Source organism: Gopherus evgoodei, chromosome 3, assembly GCF_007399415.2.
Source record: "Gopherus evgoodei ecotype Sinaloan lineage chromosome 3, rGopEvg1_v1.p, whole genome shotgun sequence".
Taxonomy (NCBI): Eukaryota; Metazoa; Chordata; order Testudines; family Testudinidae; genus Gopherus; species Gopherus evgoodei.
Genome location: NC_044324.1, coordinates 90,181,978 through 90,199,056, shown reverse-complemented (window position 1 = coordinate 90,199,056; position 17,079 = coordinate 90,181,978). Strand labels below are relative to the sequence as shown.

At 34.6% G+C, this 17,079-nt stretch overlaps 1 protein-coding gene across 3 annotated transcripts in view; it reads right to left on the bottom strand.

Annotated features, from left to right (window-relative positions):
• LIN28B (lin-28 homolog B) overlaps positions 1–17,079 on the bottom strand; it is a 143,644-nt gene that overhangs the window by 105,363 nt on the left and 21,202 nt on the right. The window lies entirely within an intron of this gene.

Genomic DNA, 17,079 nt, shown 5'->3' with positions numbered 1-17,079 from the left:
AGTACTTTATGGCCCTTGGACTAAAAAAACAAACAAAACCCCACCACCACCCTACCCAAATACAGTACCAATTGAGTATGTCAACAAAAATGTCATTAGATAGGGTTCAGAGGAATGGAACAATTAAAAGGCTCCAACGAAAATTCATGTTTTGAAAAGCATTATTAGTACTTGGGGATTTCAAAAGCAATCAAATATAAATGTAAAAAAAGAACACCAATAAAAGTTTACACCAGAATTTTACATAAAGTTACCAACCGTAAAGAAAACATCAGCTAAGCATTCCAGTAACTTAATACGTACAATGAAAAATAACCAAAATATCTTGTAACACGTTCCCTATGTCTAATTTATATCTTTAGCTATTGCCATCAATAGTACATATGAAATGCTTGATTAAAACTGGGGAAAAATCACAGAGGTAATGCAAATTGTATTTGCATTGTTAAATAATTCTGGTTTATTAATAATTTTACAAATAGGTTTACCACCTAACAAACTAACAATAAATATCATGGATGATATCTACAACATAAGAGTTAAATACAATAATCTTTAATCACAACACTATGTTCTTTTGATACAAAATCATAGTTATCTGCTTTTAACATAAATTTACATTTCAAAAAGCCCTCCAGAACACACATACATCTATGTTTAGAACAACCTATTACAGTTAAATGTGTCATCAGGGTCATGATGAGAGTACAGAGAGCTAGATCCTCACTTGGTGCAAACTGACACAATCCCATTGAAGTCTGTGGAACTACACTAATTTATGCCAACTGAGAATCTGTCCCAGAATGATTATATCATCATCACTGCCTTCTGAGATCTAAGAGCACATTTGAATACACTCATGCACACAGATTTGCCTCTTCTACTAAGATTTGCCCTACTAAGAAATTCAGAAAGCTTTGCTCATTCTTTAATATTAAAATAGTTACCACCTCAGTCCTGTTTCAAGATCTGCTAACGCAACCCCCTGCACGCAATGAAAATCAATGGATCAAGGTCTATTTTAGAAAATGTATCGTAATGAGACTTCCCTTATAACAGAATTCTCAGTTGGATGAAGCATTTTTAAAAGAGAATAATGATGTCCTCTCCTCCCCCTTATTTATTTAATTCACAAGCATTTAGGGCCTGATATTACAGTCCTTACCCAGAGGAAATTCCCATTAATCCTAACAGGAATTTTGCCTGGGGAGACTGCAGCAATGGACCCTGTGTGCAATAATTATTTGGATCTAAAACTGCCATATCTTTACAAACTTAATTTGGAAACCCCTTGTTTACATGAGTAGTCCTTACTCAAAAGAGTAAATGTTTGCAGGATTAAGTCCTACAATAAATCTATCTGAATCTCTCTCATGCTAGAGGACCATTTTTTCCTTCAAATCAAACAAGAGCAAAAAATGTTAGGGAGTATATGACAACAGCTTTCTTGCTGTTGGTGTTACAGCATTAAAAAAAATAAGAAATCATTTAGCAGAAAAGTGTTAAGTACAAGATCAAAAGGAAGCTCAAGAACATATTATAAAAATATATAGGATTAAAACATTTGATTCAGATAGAAATAATGGGTATTTTGTTGCTGATGAAAAGTTATGGCTTTATGTTTACCGAGTAAAATTTACAAAAAAAATACTCAAGGCTCTAAAATACTTTAAATTAAAATATCCTTCTTTAGCAGCACACATTTTACTTAACAGATAGGAAGAAATCTAGTTACTGATTTGAGGACTGAAGAAGCCAGAGAATTTCTAACTTTTCACCATAACTGCACACATGCCTCCAGAAAAGTATACTTGTTTATTTTGAAGAAAAAATAAACAAGCAAATCAATCGTATCATTATAAAATTATAACTTTTTTCCTTTTTAATAGGATTTATGTTTGTAGTATAAACAAAAAGAAATAAGGCACCACAATACTGCTGTTAAAATGTGTTTATCATCAGATTTCTCTTTGACATAAAAAGCAATCCCAACCTCCACACAAAAGCTAGGTGGGTGGGTACCCCTCCCCCATCTCAGTTACCATGTGCGTTCTGAGAAAATATGGTAACATTCAGAAACCTAAAAGGTAGCTAAAAGACAGAATAGGAAACATTTTCTTCCTAAGCTCAGCACAACTCTACAATGCAAACTTTAGAAAGATGCAAAGGATTAGTATTTTTTTTTAAAAAAACATTACTACCTTGAATTACATATCCTAAGCATTACTAAAATAAAAGCATGGTTTTAAACAAGGAGCTGCATTTCAAGATAAACATCAATTATTTTAAGCTTGCATCCTGTATTATGAATTCCATGTGATCCATTTCAACCAAAATTGTTACAAATGCTAAAATTGGATTTCTAATGTCTGATTCATTCTGATTCACCTTCAACCCTATCTCTGACTCACTAAAAGGGAAGTCACATGACTAAAGCAGCGAACGAAAGAACCGTTTTCTTTCCTTTCTGGGGGGGAGGGCAGGGGGAACACCCAAAACCTTTCTGAAAGAGAAACAAAAGCTTGGTATTAGCTGTCCAGGGCTATTCATGGGTGGGGCCTGCATGCCAAAAAGCTGTAATAGGCTGAGGTTAATCTTAATGGGGGCCCACTTTAACCTTCTGAATGCACCAAAAAACATCCACCCCCCAGGTCTACTTGCAACAGCACTCCCATGAAAACAACAGGCATTTTACACAGGACAGAACTACAACAGGAACCCTTCTACTGGGGCATCATTTACAATTTAGAAACAATGAAGCCTCTTTGTTTTTTGAGAATCATCTCTACAGTGCTGCCATCTTTATTTTTAAAAAAATACCACCCCTACCCCCCCCCCTCAGCACTATATACACGTCAGGAGCTTCTTGAATAAATAGGAGTATCCGATGACCAGGCTGTTGGGTGGTCCTAAAGTCTTAAAATAAAGGCTGTATACTTTATTTGGGATGCAAAGATAAGAACAAAGTGTTGGGTGTTTGTTTAAACCTAGGTTCAGTTTAAAAGTGGTTACATCATTAATAGTGCTTCATGTAAACATATGCAACTATTGTTCTAAGTGTTAGCATAAATATAACCAAATTTTTGAAGGAAAAAAATGACTATACTCGAATAAATCCTGATTTGTTTTATTTTTATGTATTAAATCTCTAAGCCGTATTTACAGCAATCTATCTTTAATTATTCTGCAGTTGGTCACACTTGGTCTTTACAATGGAAAAACAAGATAACCTATATTCTCACTGCACTAATATTTGGATAATGTTTCCCTCTAAATCACATTGAAAAATATATAGCCATTTCACTTCATGCAATAACCACATTTAACCCTATGCATTTTAACTTTAAAAAGTACTGCCTTCTAGAACGAGTCAGATCCTCTGAACAATCCCATATGTGAGATATCATTATTTGGATTCTCACAGACATTTAATATTTTCAGTACTGTATCATGTGCTAAATTAGCTGCCTTTTAAAACACTTTAAACCATATTAAGAGACTAATAAAAAGAGAATCTTTGAATCTTCTACATCAATCACTAGCACTATTAACTAGAGGCAGAGGACTGGGTTATAAATGGTCCAAGCAAGTGATAGGCAATGAATAGCCCGCTCCTGACCCTGGCTTCCCTGGTTTGATCAAGAGAGACTGCAACCTGAGCCAAAAGGGTGCAAATTCCTCACCATTCACAATTCTTCAATGGAGTGGGGGAGGAAACTGTTAAGGAGGCACACATCCAAATGCATCTGCATGCACCTCTGTTTACAACTTAACTCTGAATTACTCTGTTCTTACATATAAAAATCACGCTGAATTTATTTAAATTCATTGAATGCCCAGGTGTATTATATCTGTTAGAAAACTGCAATATATTATATGCCTCCTTTTAAAATGAGTATCTGTTTCTTCTACTTAAAACCTTAACTGGCTCATGGTTCATGCACAACTATTCTTTGTTTTTAAATCATTCATTTTAAAAAGTCAAATTAATGACCCAATCCTGCTTCCTCTGCAGTCAATGGTTTTGCCGCTAATTTGAACAGGAGCAGGATTGGCCTGATAGTGTCTTTGAATCAGTCACGCCATTTAATCAATATTTTTAAAAGAAACATTGAAGAGCTGAAAAAAAAGGATTCCAGGTGTTCTGTTCATTATGTTAGTTTTGGTAATAATCAGCTATTATTCATACAGTTCAAAGTGAGCTCTTTGGAGAAAAATATGCTTAAGTGGAAACTATTCTTAAAGTAATTCGATTCAAATATCCTTTTGAACCAATGGAGTTACTAATATGTTTAACCTATTTAGATTGCAGCACCCTCATTATAAAGGTAGCAGGAAACTAAGCCAGTTTTATATAGGCTGAAGAAACATGTACTACTTGAATATGAATATCACACAGTGAATGAGGAATAAATAAAACATTTAGATCAAAGAAATCACAGATAGATCCGTGTAAGAAGCCAGAGGGTGAAAACTGAGGGTCTGATGCTCCACATTCATCTGTGTAGTATTCTATTGCAATCAATAGAGCTATAGAGCATAAAAAAGGTGTAAGCAGAGATTCAGGCCCAGAGTATCTACAATCCGTAATGGACCAAAAGGTATTATATTGCTTTGGGAATGGAATGGTCATGAAATGGCACCGACCAATATAAAATCCATCTAAAAATAAGTATGGTCTCTTCGATTACTTTACACAGCATGCTGCATGATCAAAAACTACAAATAGCAAAGATGGTTAGACATATTCATTCAGTGAGGCTTTGAAAGATGCAAAATGTTCTTTTAAAAAATAAACATTTAATACACATTTTTATATTAAGCAATTCAGATCAGTAATATTTAAACTGGTTTATTTTGGCTATCATTTGGATTTATTTTACTAGCTTTTGACAAATACAATTCTACTGTGAATTTTAAGATAAAAATTGACATAAATATGGCTGGAAAGTTTTGTACAGATCTCCTACTACTGTTTCTCACCATTTGCTTCATGGAAACCAAACAGTTCAACAACTGAACACGTGTTATAGACAAAGAAAATGTTTTCTGTAATAAATGTGTCAAAATTCTTTTTTTTTTTTTACTATAGTATGTAATACACCTCTACCCCGATATAACACGACCCAATATAACACAAATTCCAATATAACGCAGTAAAGCAGTGCTCAGGGAGGGTGGGGTGCACACTCCAGCGAATCGCAGCAAGTTTGATATAATGCAGTTTTACCTATAACGCGGTAAGATTTTTTTGCTCCCAAGGACAGCGTTATATCGGGGAAGAGGTGTATTTAGTATCTTCTAACAAGCAAATTCAAATTCAAGTTCTGAATAAACTATATGTTATTTGATAATCTTCTTCCACAGAGATTAAGAGAACTAGCTATCTTTCCATCATTTTCTACAATTTGGCAGTGATGCAGCTGTGCCTCACAGAAGTGCCTAATAATGAGTTGTATACTCCAAATTAAATACACAGTGTTGGACAAAAATTATACAAACAGATAGTAAATATATTAGTCTCGCAACAAAATACTAATAGGATTCTTTCTCTTAAAATGTAGATTTTTATAAATCTATATTCTGCTATAGATTATTTCAAAGAAGACTGATTTGAGAATATTTATTGTCTATTTGAAACTCTAAGAATTCTAAACTTACATACCCACAAAGATGAAGCTGCATTCGAACTAACCATTAAGAACCTGGTGGAACAAAACAAAGGAAGCCAATGGAGCAATTTCTCTCACATAAGATGTAAACATGAGGGGGCCCACACGCCACCTTCAATGCACATGCACAGCTAAACGTGCTACATTACATATATATATATATAAACTTACATTCATGCAAATGAAATGGCTACACAATTAATCTCCTTTTCATTTTGCTACTTAAAGGCTGTGAAGCGCTTGTTACTAAACTCCCATTGGAAATAGACAGAGCTATACTGAGTAATCACACCCACCATATAAAGAAACCTAATGCTCACTTGATAGGAAACTTGGGTTTTAAGGCCTCATTTTCCTCACTGAAATCACTGCAAAAAATCCTTGGGTGAAATCCTGGCCCCACTGAAGTCAGTGGGTATTTCTGCCACTATTTTAAAGAAGCCAGGATTGTACCCTCTGATTTCAACAAGACAGGGCCCTTAAAGTCTAATTAAAATGTCCTGGATCTTCAATAGATAATTTGACTTTTTTCCTTAATTAAAATTCAAATGCATTAATCATTTTTGCTTTAGAAAATTATTTCAAATTTTATAATAATTTAACAAGTGGACTATATTAATCTCTCTACAAAATAATGATATCATGATACACCAGAAGGCAATCATTTCATGTTGATTAGCTCAATATTTCTCAAGAGAATATAACATATTATAGCTATATTTCACAGCAGATCTAATGAGCTCAATATTGCTTAGCTCTCACTTTTTTACTACTGAAAAATGTACATATACCAGATAGACAGTGAACTAAACAAACAATACTAAATGAAACAGACACTGTAAAAAACAGATATGACTACATAAGCACTATATCATTTTGAACACAAAAACTGTCTTTAGTACTGATACCTACATATCATTATTCTAACCATAGTCTTATTAAAAAAGAGAAACAGACTGTTCAGTCTACAATTTAAAACACTAGACATACTATTAAATGTCAGAAGGTTAAAAATTATCTTAAGAATTAATTTTGCTTTTCCAAAGGGATAGTGTTTAAAATGCTACTGTATTAGAGCCTGGCCCTAGAAATCTTTATGCAAACACATAGTCCTCAATTTAACGGGGAAACCCAAATGGGCAGGGCTACCCATGTGACTAGACACAAGCATGACAAGCATGGAATGGTATGGCCTGTTTTCATTAAAAATAAACAACAATAATATTTAAAAACTCCTTTATACATACTTTTTAAAAATTTGCAACTAAAAATTAAACTGCAGTAATACAAAAAAACAATCCTCCCTATAAAATTATATGCTATTTCTAAAGGTATTGATTTCTTTGAGGAAAACATGTCCAGAACTGATTTTTCCTAAAGAGTTTTACTCTCAGTGAAAAAAAATGCACCAATTAGTTTATTAAAAAAAAGCTTTTTGTTCTCAAAAATTTTGCAGACATACAAAATAACATGCATTGACTTTTCTATTAGCATATTAAAGTTCACTTTGCAGAAATATTTTTTAAATGGCAGTTAAAAATATACTTATTAAAAACCATACATGTTCATAAAAATACATATCCATTCATACAGTAACATACTATATTGAGCACAATACTCAAAGCTGGTGTGGAGGTACAGGGTTCACCATGGTTCAAACTGCAAGTTTGGGGAAGTTCTCATGGCATTTCCCACTGGAGAGGCAAACTCCACCCATCAACAGGATGTGTATGTGTGGGGTGGGGGATGTCACTCCATTTGGGGATCATCACACAAATTTCTTCCGACATCCTTCCTTCCTGTGGGAAAGGATGCCCTGAGCTTAAGTAAAGTAATTTTTCTACAGAAAAAACTAAAAATGCCTTATCAGCACGGGAGCTTTGCACATCTTAATGCATCAAAGCAGACTGGCAGATTAGTAGTCTATTGACAGGTTAGTCATATGAGATGGCACATAGCACACATATATTGTACTAGAATACAGTACCTAGTAACCAGGATATAACAAGTTACATAATTAGTCTGGTCCATGAACTTGTGATCTACAACATCTTAAATTATATAATTTTAAGGACCAGTATACAAATTTTAATTAGAGACACTGGACCAAATTCGATGTTAATTTACACTTTATGTATCTCACAGGGACTATATTAGGACAGACTACAGTTCACTATCTTTAAACCACAAGAAAGCTACAATTAAATAACATTAAGGGTTTGTCTATACTGGAAAAACTACAGCAGCACAGTGGTAGTGCTTCAGTGTAGACACTGCCTATGCCACTAGGAGAGGTTTTTCCATTGACATAAGTAATCCACCTCTCCGAGAGGAGGTAGCTAGGTTGAAGGACGAATTCTTCCATCCACTCAGCCCTGTCTACACCAGGGGTTACACTGGCTTAATTACACCACTTAAGGGTGTTGATTTTTCACACCCCTGAGTGACATAGCTGGGTCCACCTAACTTTTTAGTTATGACCAAGCCAAAGGGTTTGAATTAAATCCATATCAGCAAGAAAATTCAGAGAGTAGGCTTAAAATCCATTCTTAATCCACCATGTTGTGCGTAGGTATTGAATGGGTTTCAAAAGTCAAGGGGACTGCTCATGTAAGACAGGTGGGCAGAATTTAGCCCACCTGTGCTGCAATACCTAAGAAAAACAATGTCAAATGATTTACATATAATAGACCTGAATTTGTCTGAGTGATTCAGCTCGTCCCTTTGACATAGATCTATGTGATTTCTTGATCTCATTGTTTATGGCAGTTTAAAAAAAAGACAACATGCAGAAATGAGAAGAGATGTGCTAATGATCCATTCAACTCATTATTTTCTAGTTTCACATCAACAATGGCTAATTCTTCAAATGCCCAAATTGTATGTCTTAGACCATATAACTCAACAGTATATGATATCAATACATGTCAAAATATTAAATCTATATGGGACTGATCCAAAATCTACAGAAGCTAATGGGTCTTTCAGTTGACTTCAGTGCATTTTGGTTCAAGCCTTTTATGCATTTGTACATTCCAAATATCAAAAGTCTAGTAAGCATTCTTGAGACATTACTGCACACACAGAGCAAATGTTTTTAAAGCCTGTATTTCAGCCAATATTGTATTTTTGAAACTAGCCTATAAAGTTGACCAAGACTTTTCAGTAAAGCCTTACAAAATGTTGTAAAAAAATGGAGTAGTTTTAAAGCTAGTGCACAGGGTTAGTTTAGAGATTTTAAGGAATTCTGTACTTCAAAAACAACCATGTTCGCATTTATTTTAGTCTGTTCAAAATTACACATGGGAAAGCACTTTTATGCTAAATCAGCTGAGGGATAACTTTGTTACGTGAATTGATATACCTATGAACAATAGGAAGTTATAATAGAAATGGTAAAGGAGCCTCAAGTGGTACTATAATAAGACCATAGTAGAAAAATAAAGCTGTGTATCTATAAATTACTGTGACTCATTAATAGGGGACCTCAATTGGGAAAATATTTCTTTGATGTCAGCTTCACTGATTAAAATACATACTCATTAGTATAATTATTCTTATAATAATATCCGATACTTTTTAATAAAGCTGTATACATTCCATAAAAACTATGAAGAATTCGAATTCTCAGATTTTTGAGCCAATTCCATATGCTCCAAATTAATATTGAATATGTCTTTTCTCAATGATTCTTACAAGCCAAATATCCTAATTAATAGATAATAGATAAAATGTTTAATGTGGCCATTTTACTTTATACAGCACTTGATAAGGTCCTAAATCCTGATGACTTTATTCACTCAAATTCTCCCAGAAAGTAAAATAAACTATTAATGTGAGTAAAATGAATGGAATTTGGTCCAAAGTATCATATTCACCTCTACGAAAAATAAAGGGAATTTATAAAAGAAAATGAAAAAAACAAAGTAGCTTAAATTTTTAACATTCATTAATTATATTTAAAATAAAACAAAAACAATGAGTTACTTTCACTTTTTTATTTGTGTACCCCACAAATATTTTAAGGACAAATTATCTATGTTTCCTCTCTGATCAGGATGTAGATTTAAGCTTAATTTTTCCATTATATAACAAACTATAACAAATTTATACATTTCTTAAACATATTAAATGTAACTACTGAGGAAGCACAGACTATTTTAATGTAATGAACACCTGAAAGAGAATGATTTCTGAAACACTTCAACATAAATATGAGCTTGAATATATTCTAACATGCAACTGAAACAAGGATATTTTCAAAAGAGAATTTTTGAAACCAACTCAAACGAAATGACTACATTACAAATTATAAACTTATCATTTCATAAAGTCATATTTTTAAATTATAACAACTTAAACACTTAACATTCAACTGGAAAAAATAGAAAGATACAGGCCAAGCTCTAAACTATTAATATGTTGCTATAATTTTGGTAAAAAAACATTTAAAATATGAAAATATAATATTGCTATATTCTGTTCTTCACTAATATTCATAGTTATAGGAGAAATAATTTAAGTTATTCATAAAAATGAGACATTTTAAAATGAATCTTTCTTGTGAAATGGGATGATCATAGAACTAAATGTGATCATTAACTCAAGAGTTATGTTCTCCATACTAATTAAATATTTCACAGCTAATTTAGTGACAGCTTTCTTGTACTACCAATTAAATGGAATCAGAATACACATAACTATCATTTTTTAATACTGGATAATCTAGAAACTCCCACTATTACAATAAACCATATTTAAAATGTTTTAAAGTAACAGAAAAATATGTTTAATTTATACATTAGAATGCTATAGTTTAGGGCTGATACTACAGACTCTCAGAGAGATGTCAGAGTTCGGCTGGATTCTACCATCCTGAGGATCTACCCAAAGGATGGAATATGAAGGGCCAAGAAACTCTGTAGCAGAATTTCCTCAAAGTCTTCCTCCGTGGTGAGAGGCTTTTGTAGGAGACAGGGATGCAGCCTCTCCTACTGTACTGATCTCCAGCATCCAGAGGAACCTTAATTCCCTTTAAAAGCTAGCACTACTAACTCTGGCTCTCCATCCCCGACTGGAGCTATGCTCCCACAGCCCTAGCATTTTGCATCTATAGAAGAAAAACACCTACTCTGTCTGTAGGGAAGAGGAAAGGCAGGTCAGCAGTGGTGTCACCCTGGAACCTGATTAGGTTTTCCCTAGACTAGATTGCCCCAATAGCTATACTGGCCTTCTCCTAGTGGAGATACAATTTATACTGGGAAAAAATGTTGCCAGAATTGCTTATACCCCTTTCTCAAATGAATTAAACTATACCAGCAAAATCGACTATTTTACGGGTATAATAGTGTCTACAGTAGGGCTTCTTGCCGGTAGAAAAATGTCTTAAAGAAACACAGCCCTCATTTATATTATGATACTGGTAAAAGTTTCTTGTGTAGACCTGGCCTGAGTGAATAACCCTTGAAAAACATAAAAGGATTACTGCCAATTAAATTATATAATTGATAATTAAATTGACTCATTTTTAGAAATTCCAGTTTCTGGAAAATCATCCTTTAAACAACAGATCTATTTTGTTTAGATTCCCTTAAGAAATGTTATACATATTCTTCTGCTCTCTTGTTGATATTTATAATGGGCTTTTCATCAAAGGAGTAAGGCCAAAAGATTCAAAGATATTTAGGCTCCCAACTTCCCCTGGAGTCAATGGGAGTTAGGTGTCTAAACACCTCACAGAATCTCAGCCTATTTAAGCGTCTGACCTTGCCTTCACTGGTGTCATCCTGACTGGCTATACAAGAGAAAGAGATTCTAAACAATGTGCTGTCAAAGTACAAGGTAAGTAAACTTAACAAAGAAAGAGAGTGAGAAATATTTTTTTCAATTACAGTAATTGTATTAGGAACAAAATTTTCACACCAATGTGATTTACTTAGATTGTAAGTTCTCTGAGGCAAGGCTGTCTTTTCACTAGATGTATGTAGAATGTACACAGTGGAGCCCTGATCCCTAACTGGGGCTTCTTGGTGTTAACTCAGGACAAATAATAAACAATGAAAATCTCCAAGTTGATTTTCTTTTAATGTAGGCACATATATCTGCTTGGATACGTTGCTGTATGAAAGGTAAAAAGTGTTCCAAACAGAATGTCCTCCCCCTCCCATCCTCCAAAGCTCATACAAGACATCCTCAGAGTTGAAGGAAGGGAGAAGGATGCTCTGGAGAAGGATTTGTAGACTTGTGTTCCCCTCTGCTCATGCAAAGGAGCATTTGGTCCCAAATAATTGGGCCAATAGTAGGTCCCCTGGAGGTGTAATAATTCGTGATTTATGCCTGGAAAAAAATAATATTTACAATTGCTTAGCATGACAGGAGCTGATCCAACTTCATTCGCATCAATGGGAGTCCTTCCATTGACTTCAATGGAATCCAACACTGCATGTGTCTTCAGATTAAAAACACACAAAGATGTTAGCTTTAAATGTAAATAGATTCTGCTTAGAGGCATTTATCACAGATGAAGGCTTCCTTACTAGGATTCCCAAAGGAGAGGTTGGTTCAGTTAACTGTTAACCATATTGTAAACACTCATTATGATTTTTTTGTGGTTTACCAGAACTAAAACACCACCACAAATCCCTCCACCCAGCATTTTAAAGCTGTTTCCGAACATCCAACCTATCCACTCCTGACCCTGGTTTGAAGGGAGCAGCTCGCCTCCCCAGGAATCCCTCATCAGTTGTCCACTCTGCTGCCTCTCCTAGAATCCTCCCACATGACTATTCCATGATGGCCCTGGGTTCAGACTGTCCCCCGCAAGCCACTGCCTAGATTCCCAATGAATGGGCTCAGGCCCCCGAGCAAGTCTCAGTACCAATAGCTGGGCCCAGATTTTTTATTGCAGATCTGAATTCAAGCCTGTTCCCTCTTATACCCTTGCTGCCAAAAGACACACATTTTGCTCCTGACTTGCTCACTTACACCTACCTCACTCTCTCTCTCTCCTGGCTCCTCAAGTCTCTTCCATCCATTTTTATTTAGATTGGGGTTTGGGTTTGTGTGCCCCCAAGCAACAGTTCAGGAAGCCAGGTTAGGAGCAGCAAGCCTCACACAGAGACTGCTGTACTCCAAAGTAGCACTGCTATGTTGCATGCAGCAGGGGAAAACAGACTGCCATTCACCCCTCTTGCTCATCAAAACTTCAAGTCACTGTGTGCAAGCTTTTTCAAGCTCTGATCATAATACACCTCTATCCCAATATAACGCGACCCAATATAACACAAATTCAGATATAACACGGTAAAGCAGCACTCGGGGAGAGCTGCACGCTCCAGCGGATCAAAGCAAGTTTGATATAACATGGTTTCACCTATAACACGGTAAGATATTTTGGCTCCTGAGGACAGGGTTATATCGAGGTAGAGGTATAAGAAAGAGATGTACTAGATCACTAGATGTACCCTCCCTACACAGAGAAGATCTAGACCCTGACATTAGGGACATTAGATATTAAATGTAATAGACTATGCCAAGTCCTGCATTTCTTGTACCAATAAAACTTTGCATGCCCTAGTTGACATCAGTAGCAGCTTTGGATACAAAAGAAATGCATGATCAGGTGCCTGATCTTAAAGAGACAAACAACTTAAAATCTAGTAATTAAAAACAATAGCTGAAAAACAGATTCTATTTGGGGTATTATATCTGTCCCTAAATTCCCTAATCAATATTTTTGTTTCTTTTGTTTTACAGTTACACTGTATATTATTTTTGATGATTTTTTTCCTTATCACTTTTCAGTGTTGTGTGAAAGACCCACTAAAACAAGGGAAAGAGTGCAATTTACTATATACAAAACGAAGTCAAATGCACAAAGTAACTGGGGGGGGGAAATGCCTCAGAATTCTTCCAGTTTCAGTAAACTTTAGTGCAAGAATAGTAGTTAAAACAAGTTTCAGATGGAAATGTGTGTTTTTAGCTAATGCCAGTCCTTTAAATGCAGATACAGAAAGCATCCTGTCAGGTCCAAAAATCCTTATGCAAAAATCAATCCCATTATGGCAATAATTTTGGACTGCAGGACCAGACCCTAATATTAGACATCCCCACTATCTGCTCTTCTAAACAAATCCACCTAGACAAGGATTTGAACATTCAAAAAAATATAAGGTTATGAAGCTTTCATGTGTAATAAACACTTATAAATTGCTTCTATTTACATTTAAAACCAACAAAAACTGCTCTTTTCTGTGTGACCACATAAACAATCTTGTTAAGCACTTTCAAAGTTAAACCTTCTTCCCAAGGTAAACCATAGAATAATTAGAGCTGGAAGGGACCTACAGTGCGTCAGAGTTCACCCACCCCCTTGGTTAAAAAAAAAGTTATATACAAACATCCCAGCAATTAAACTAACTTCAAGCATCAACCCTTTTACTGTGATCTTGGGGCTAAAAACTCACATATAATCCGTTTTAGTTTACAGAACTGTAGACCTTTTAAACTGCTGTACTTAAACTTATGCAGAATCACAAGAAGTTTCTATCATTGCACACTCATTAGGCCCAGCTCTGCCCTCTGATAAATACAAGCATCCCCCACTAAAGACAGGATAGATTATAATGCAGCTAATGTGGAATTTAAAACGTAGAGAACAACAATTCTGAGCCAAAACCAGTATTGTACAACTCTGTTAAGTCAATGGAGTTACACTATGCAGAATTTAGCCCATGATGTTTACTCTTATAAAAATAAATGATAGTCCCATTAATGCAATTTGAGTAAAGAATGATTCAGAAACAAACAGGTTAACTATTCTATAACTTCCTTTTGGATATAATGAATAGCTCAAACAAAAGATCAGCATGAAAATATTGAATACATGGACAGGCATATGCAAACCAAAGCTGAAAAGGACTTGAGTGTAAATGTTTACAAATGTACTCTACTTTAATTATAATATATAAATATAGAGAGACCTCTGGTATGTTTCCATCTGAAATAATGTGTTTGGCTCTGAGTACCTCATTACCAGAAAGATAATGACAAGCTGAAGGTAGTTCACAGAAGATCAATCAAAATCAGAGTGCTGAAGGGAATAACTTAAAAAGAAGAGTTAAAGGCTCAATACTGCAGCTGTTCCATGCACAGAACTTCTATTGACTTAAAGAAGTACGGGCTCTAAAAAAGACCTAAATATGCACAGCTTAGTTAAGCAATGACAAAGGGAAAACATGATAATAGTCCACACATAATTGAGGGGTGTAAACACCACGGAGGGAGATAAATTATTTACAGTGCTACAAGTAAATAGAAGTGGAAATAATAGGATGAAATCATTAAAGGGAATTTGGACTGAATATCAGTCTTCCTGACAGCAAAATCTCTTAGGCTCTGAACAATTTCTCAAGTGAAAGGGTGGAAAATCCTATCATTTGGAATATTTAAAGCTAGGCTAGAAAAAACACTAAAAGTGTATTTGTTGGGAACAATCCTACATAAGCAATCCTGTACAGGTACTAAACTATGTAGTGGGTTTTTCCTATTTTTTTCTGATACATAGTATCTAAAAAGTCTGTGGGGTATCTGTATATATGCTATGCCCCTGTACATAATAAGTAGGTGCTGCAGTAGAAGACACACTAGTTCTAAAAATGCATACAGCAATTTTTATCCAAACAAATTTATAATATAACTGCAAACCTTTCTCACATGAGCAATCCTTCTGACTTCAATAGTCAAATCATTAAGAACTAATTGCATGAGTACAACTTTGGAAGATGGGGCCCACTGAAAGTACAGATACTAGACTCTATTTTAATAGCATACAATCTCTTCTTTGTATAACATTTCAGATTTAAAAAGGGCCTTATGTTGTTATGACTATCTATCCACCAATGGCTACTGTCACCTTCAAATCAGCTAACCAAGTAGCACAATGTATTCTATAATAATGAAGTTAGGCATTGCTTCTCCCCATTATATTAAACCTTTGGGAGAGAGAAGAGACTAGTAGGCACCATAAGCCCTGTATCTAATTAATAAGAAGAAAAACAAAGTGAGATATATTAAAATACTTTCTCTGATGAAATTAGAGCAATTAATTATGAACCACTGATAAATTAGTGCATTAAGATATATATTTGAGGAAAAATTCAAAATTATTAAGGAGGTTCACAGTTTAAATCAATTAGCTATACTACCTTTTATGGCATTGCTTACCAGCAGAAATCTGTACATCTATACAAATATTTATGACATGTAGATTAATATAGTATCTACAAACATTTACACTTGAAATTATTTCCTCTTGCACACACCAGCATAACTCACTTATTGGTTTATTAAATGTCCCCATCTTCTATGTGACACAAAAGACAAACTGGCTTCAACATTTCCTACAATTTTATTAGATTATCTTTTGACTTTCTATGAATATTTTCCATTGTATAAGTAAATTACACGTCTTGCTTTAAAGTGTGTATCAGTAGCAACGTCCTACACATAATATGATCACTTAACATCTTTCTGCAGTTACACAGTTCTAAGAATACTGTTTTCAAATATTTTATTTTATTAATCAATCTGCTATCCTTTAAACACTTGTTTTTTTTTTAATATTAGAGGAGCAAAGAGAACAAAATATACCAAGGTATTAGAGAGAGAGAACTTTTTTCCCCTTTCTTTCATCTATAAAATATATTTATGTAATCACAAAGATCAATTAATGACCTAAAGACAGTTCAGAGGGGGAAAAACAGATTTGACAATGATTTCAGTAATTCGGTCTCATGAAAAGCAGCAGCAAAGGAGCTGTTTCATCCACACCTGACAGTGCGAAGCAGGAAGTGTAAGAGTTTAAAAACAAAGTATTCCTTTTACATTAAAAATAAAAGCTCTATTTCATTTCACAGTTATAACTAATTCCAAATGCAAACAGACACTATGGGTAAGTAGGCCCTGGAGGCACGCATGGACATATCACAATAAGGTCAAAAATCTACCCAAACACCACCACAAAGCAAAGCAACATGCCAGCAGACATTGTTTCTTAGGTTTCCATTATCTCCTATCAGCTTCATCTTAAATATATATTCCTTAAATGTGAATGATGAAAATGAGCCCAAATGTACAATAATATGTGGAATAAAACAAGACCATCAAGATAGAATATCATGTAACAAAACCTCCCACAAACGTCATAGGAAATGGACAACTACGTGAAAAGTTAAGATGCCTTTAGCTTTCCTGACATGGCCATTACCCAGCCTGAAACAAACAGTCTCTTTAAACTTTGCAGATATTATTTTCTTTTTCTTTGATCAACTCAACATTTTTGAGAAGGCTGATGCAATTCAAAATGTCATTCTTGCAATTTGGGACTAATACAAGCATGTGGGAGATC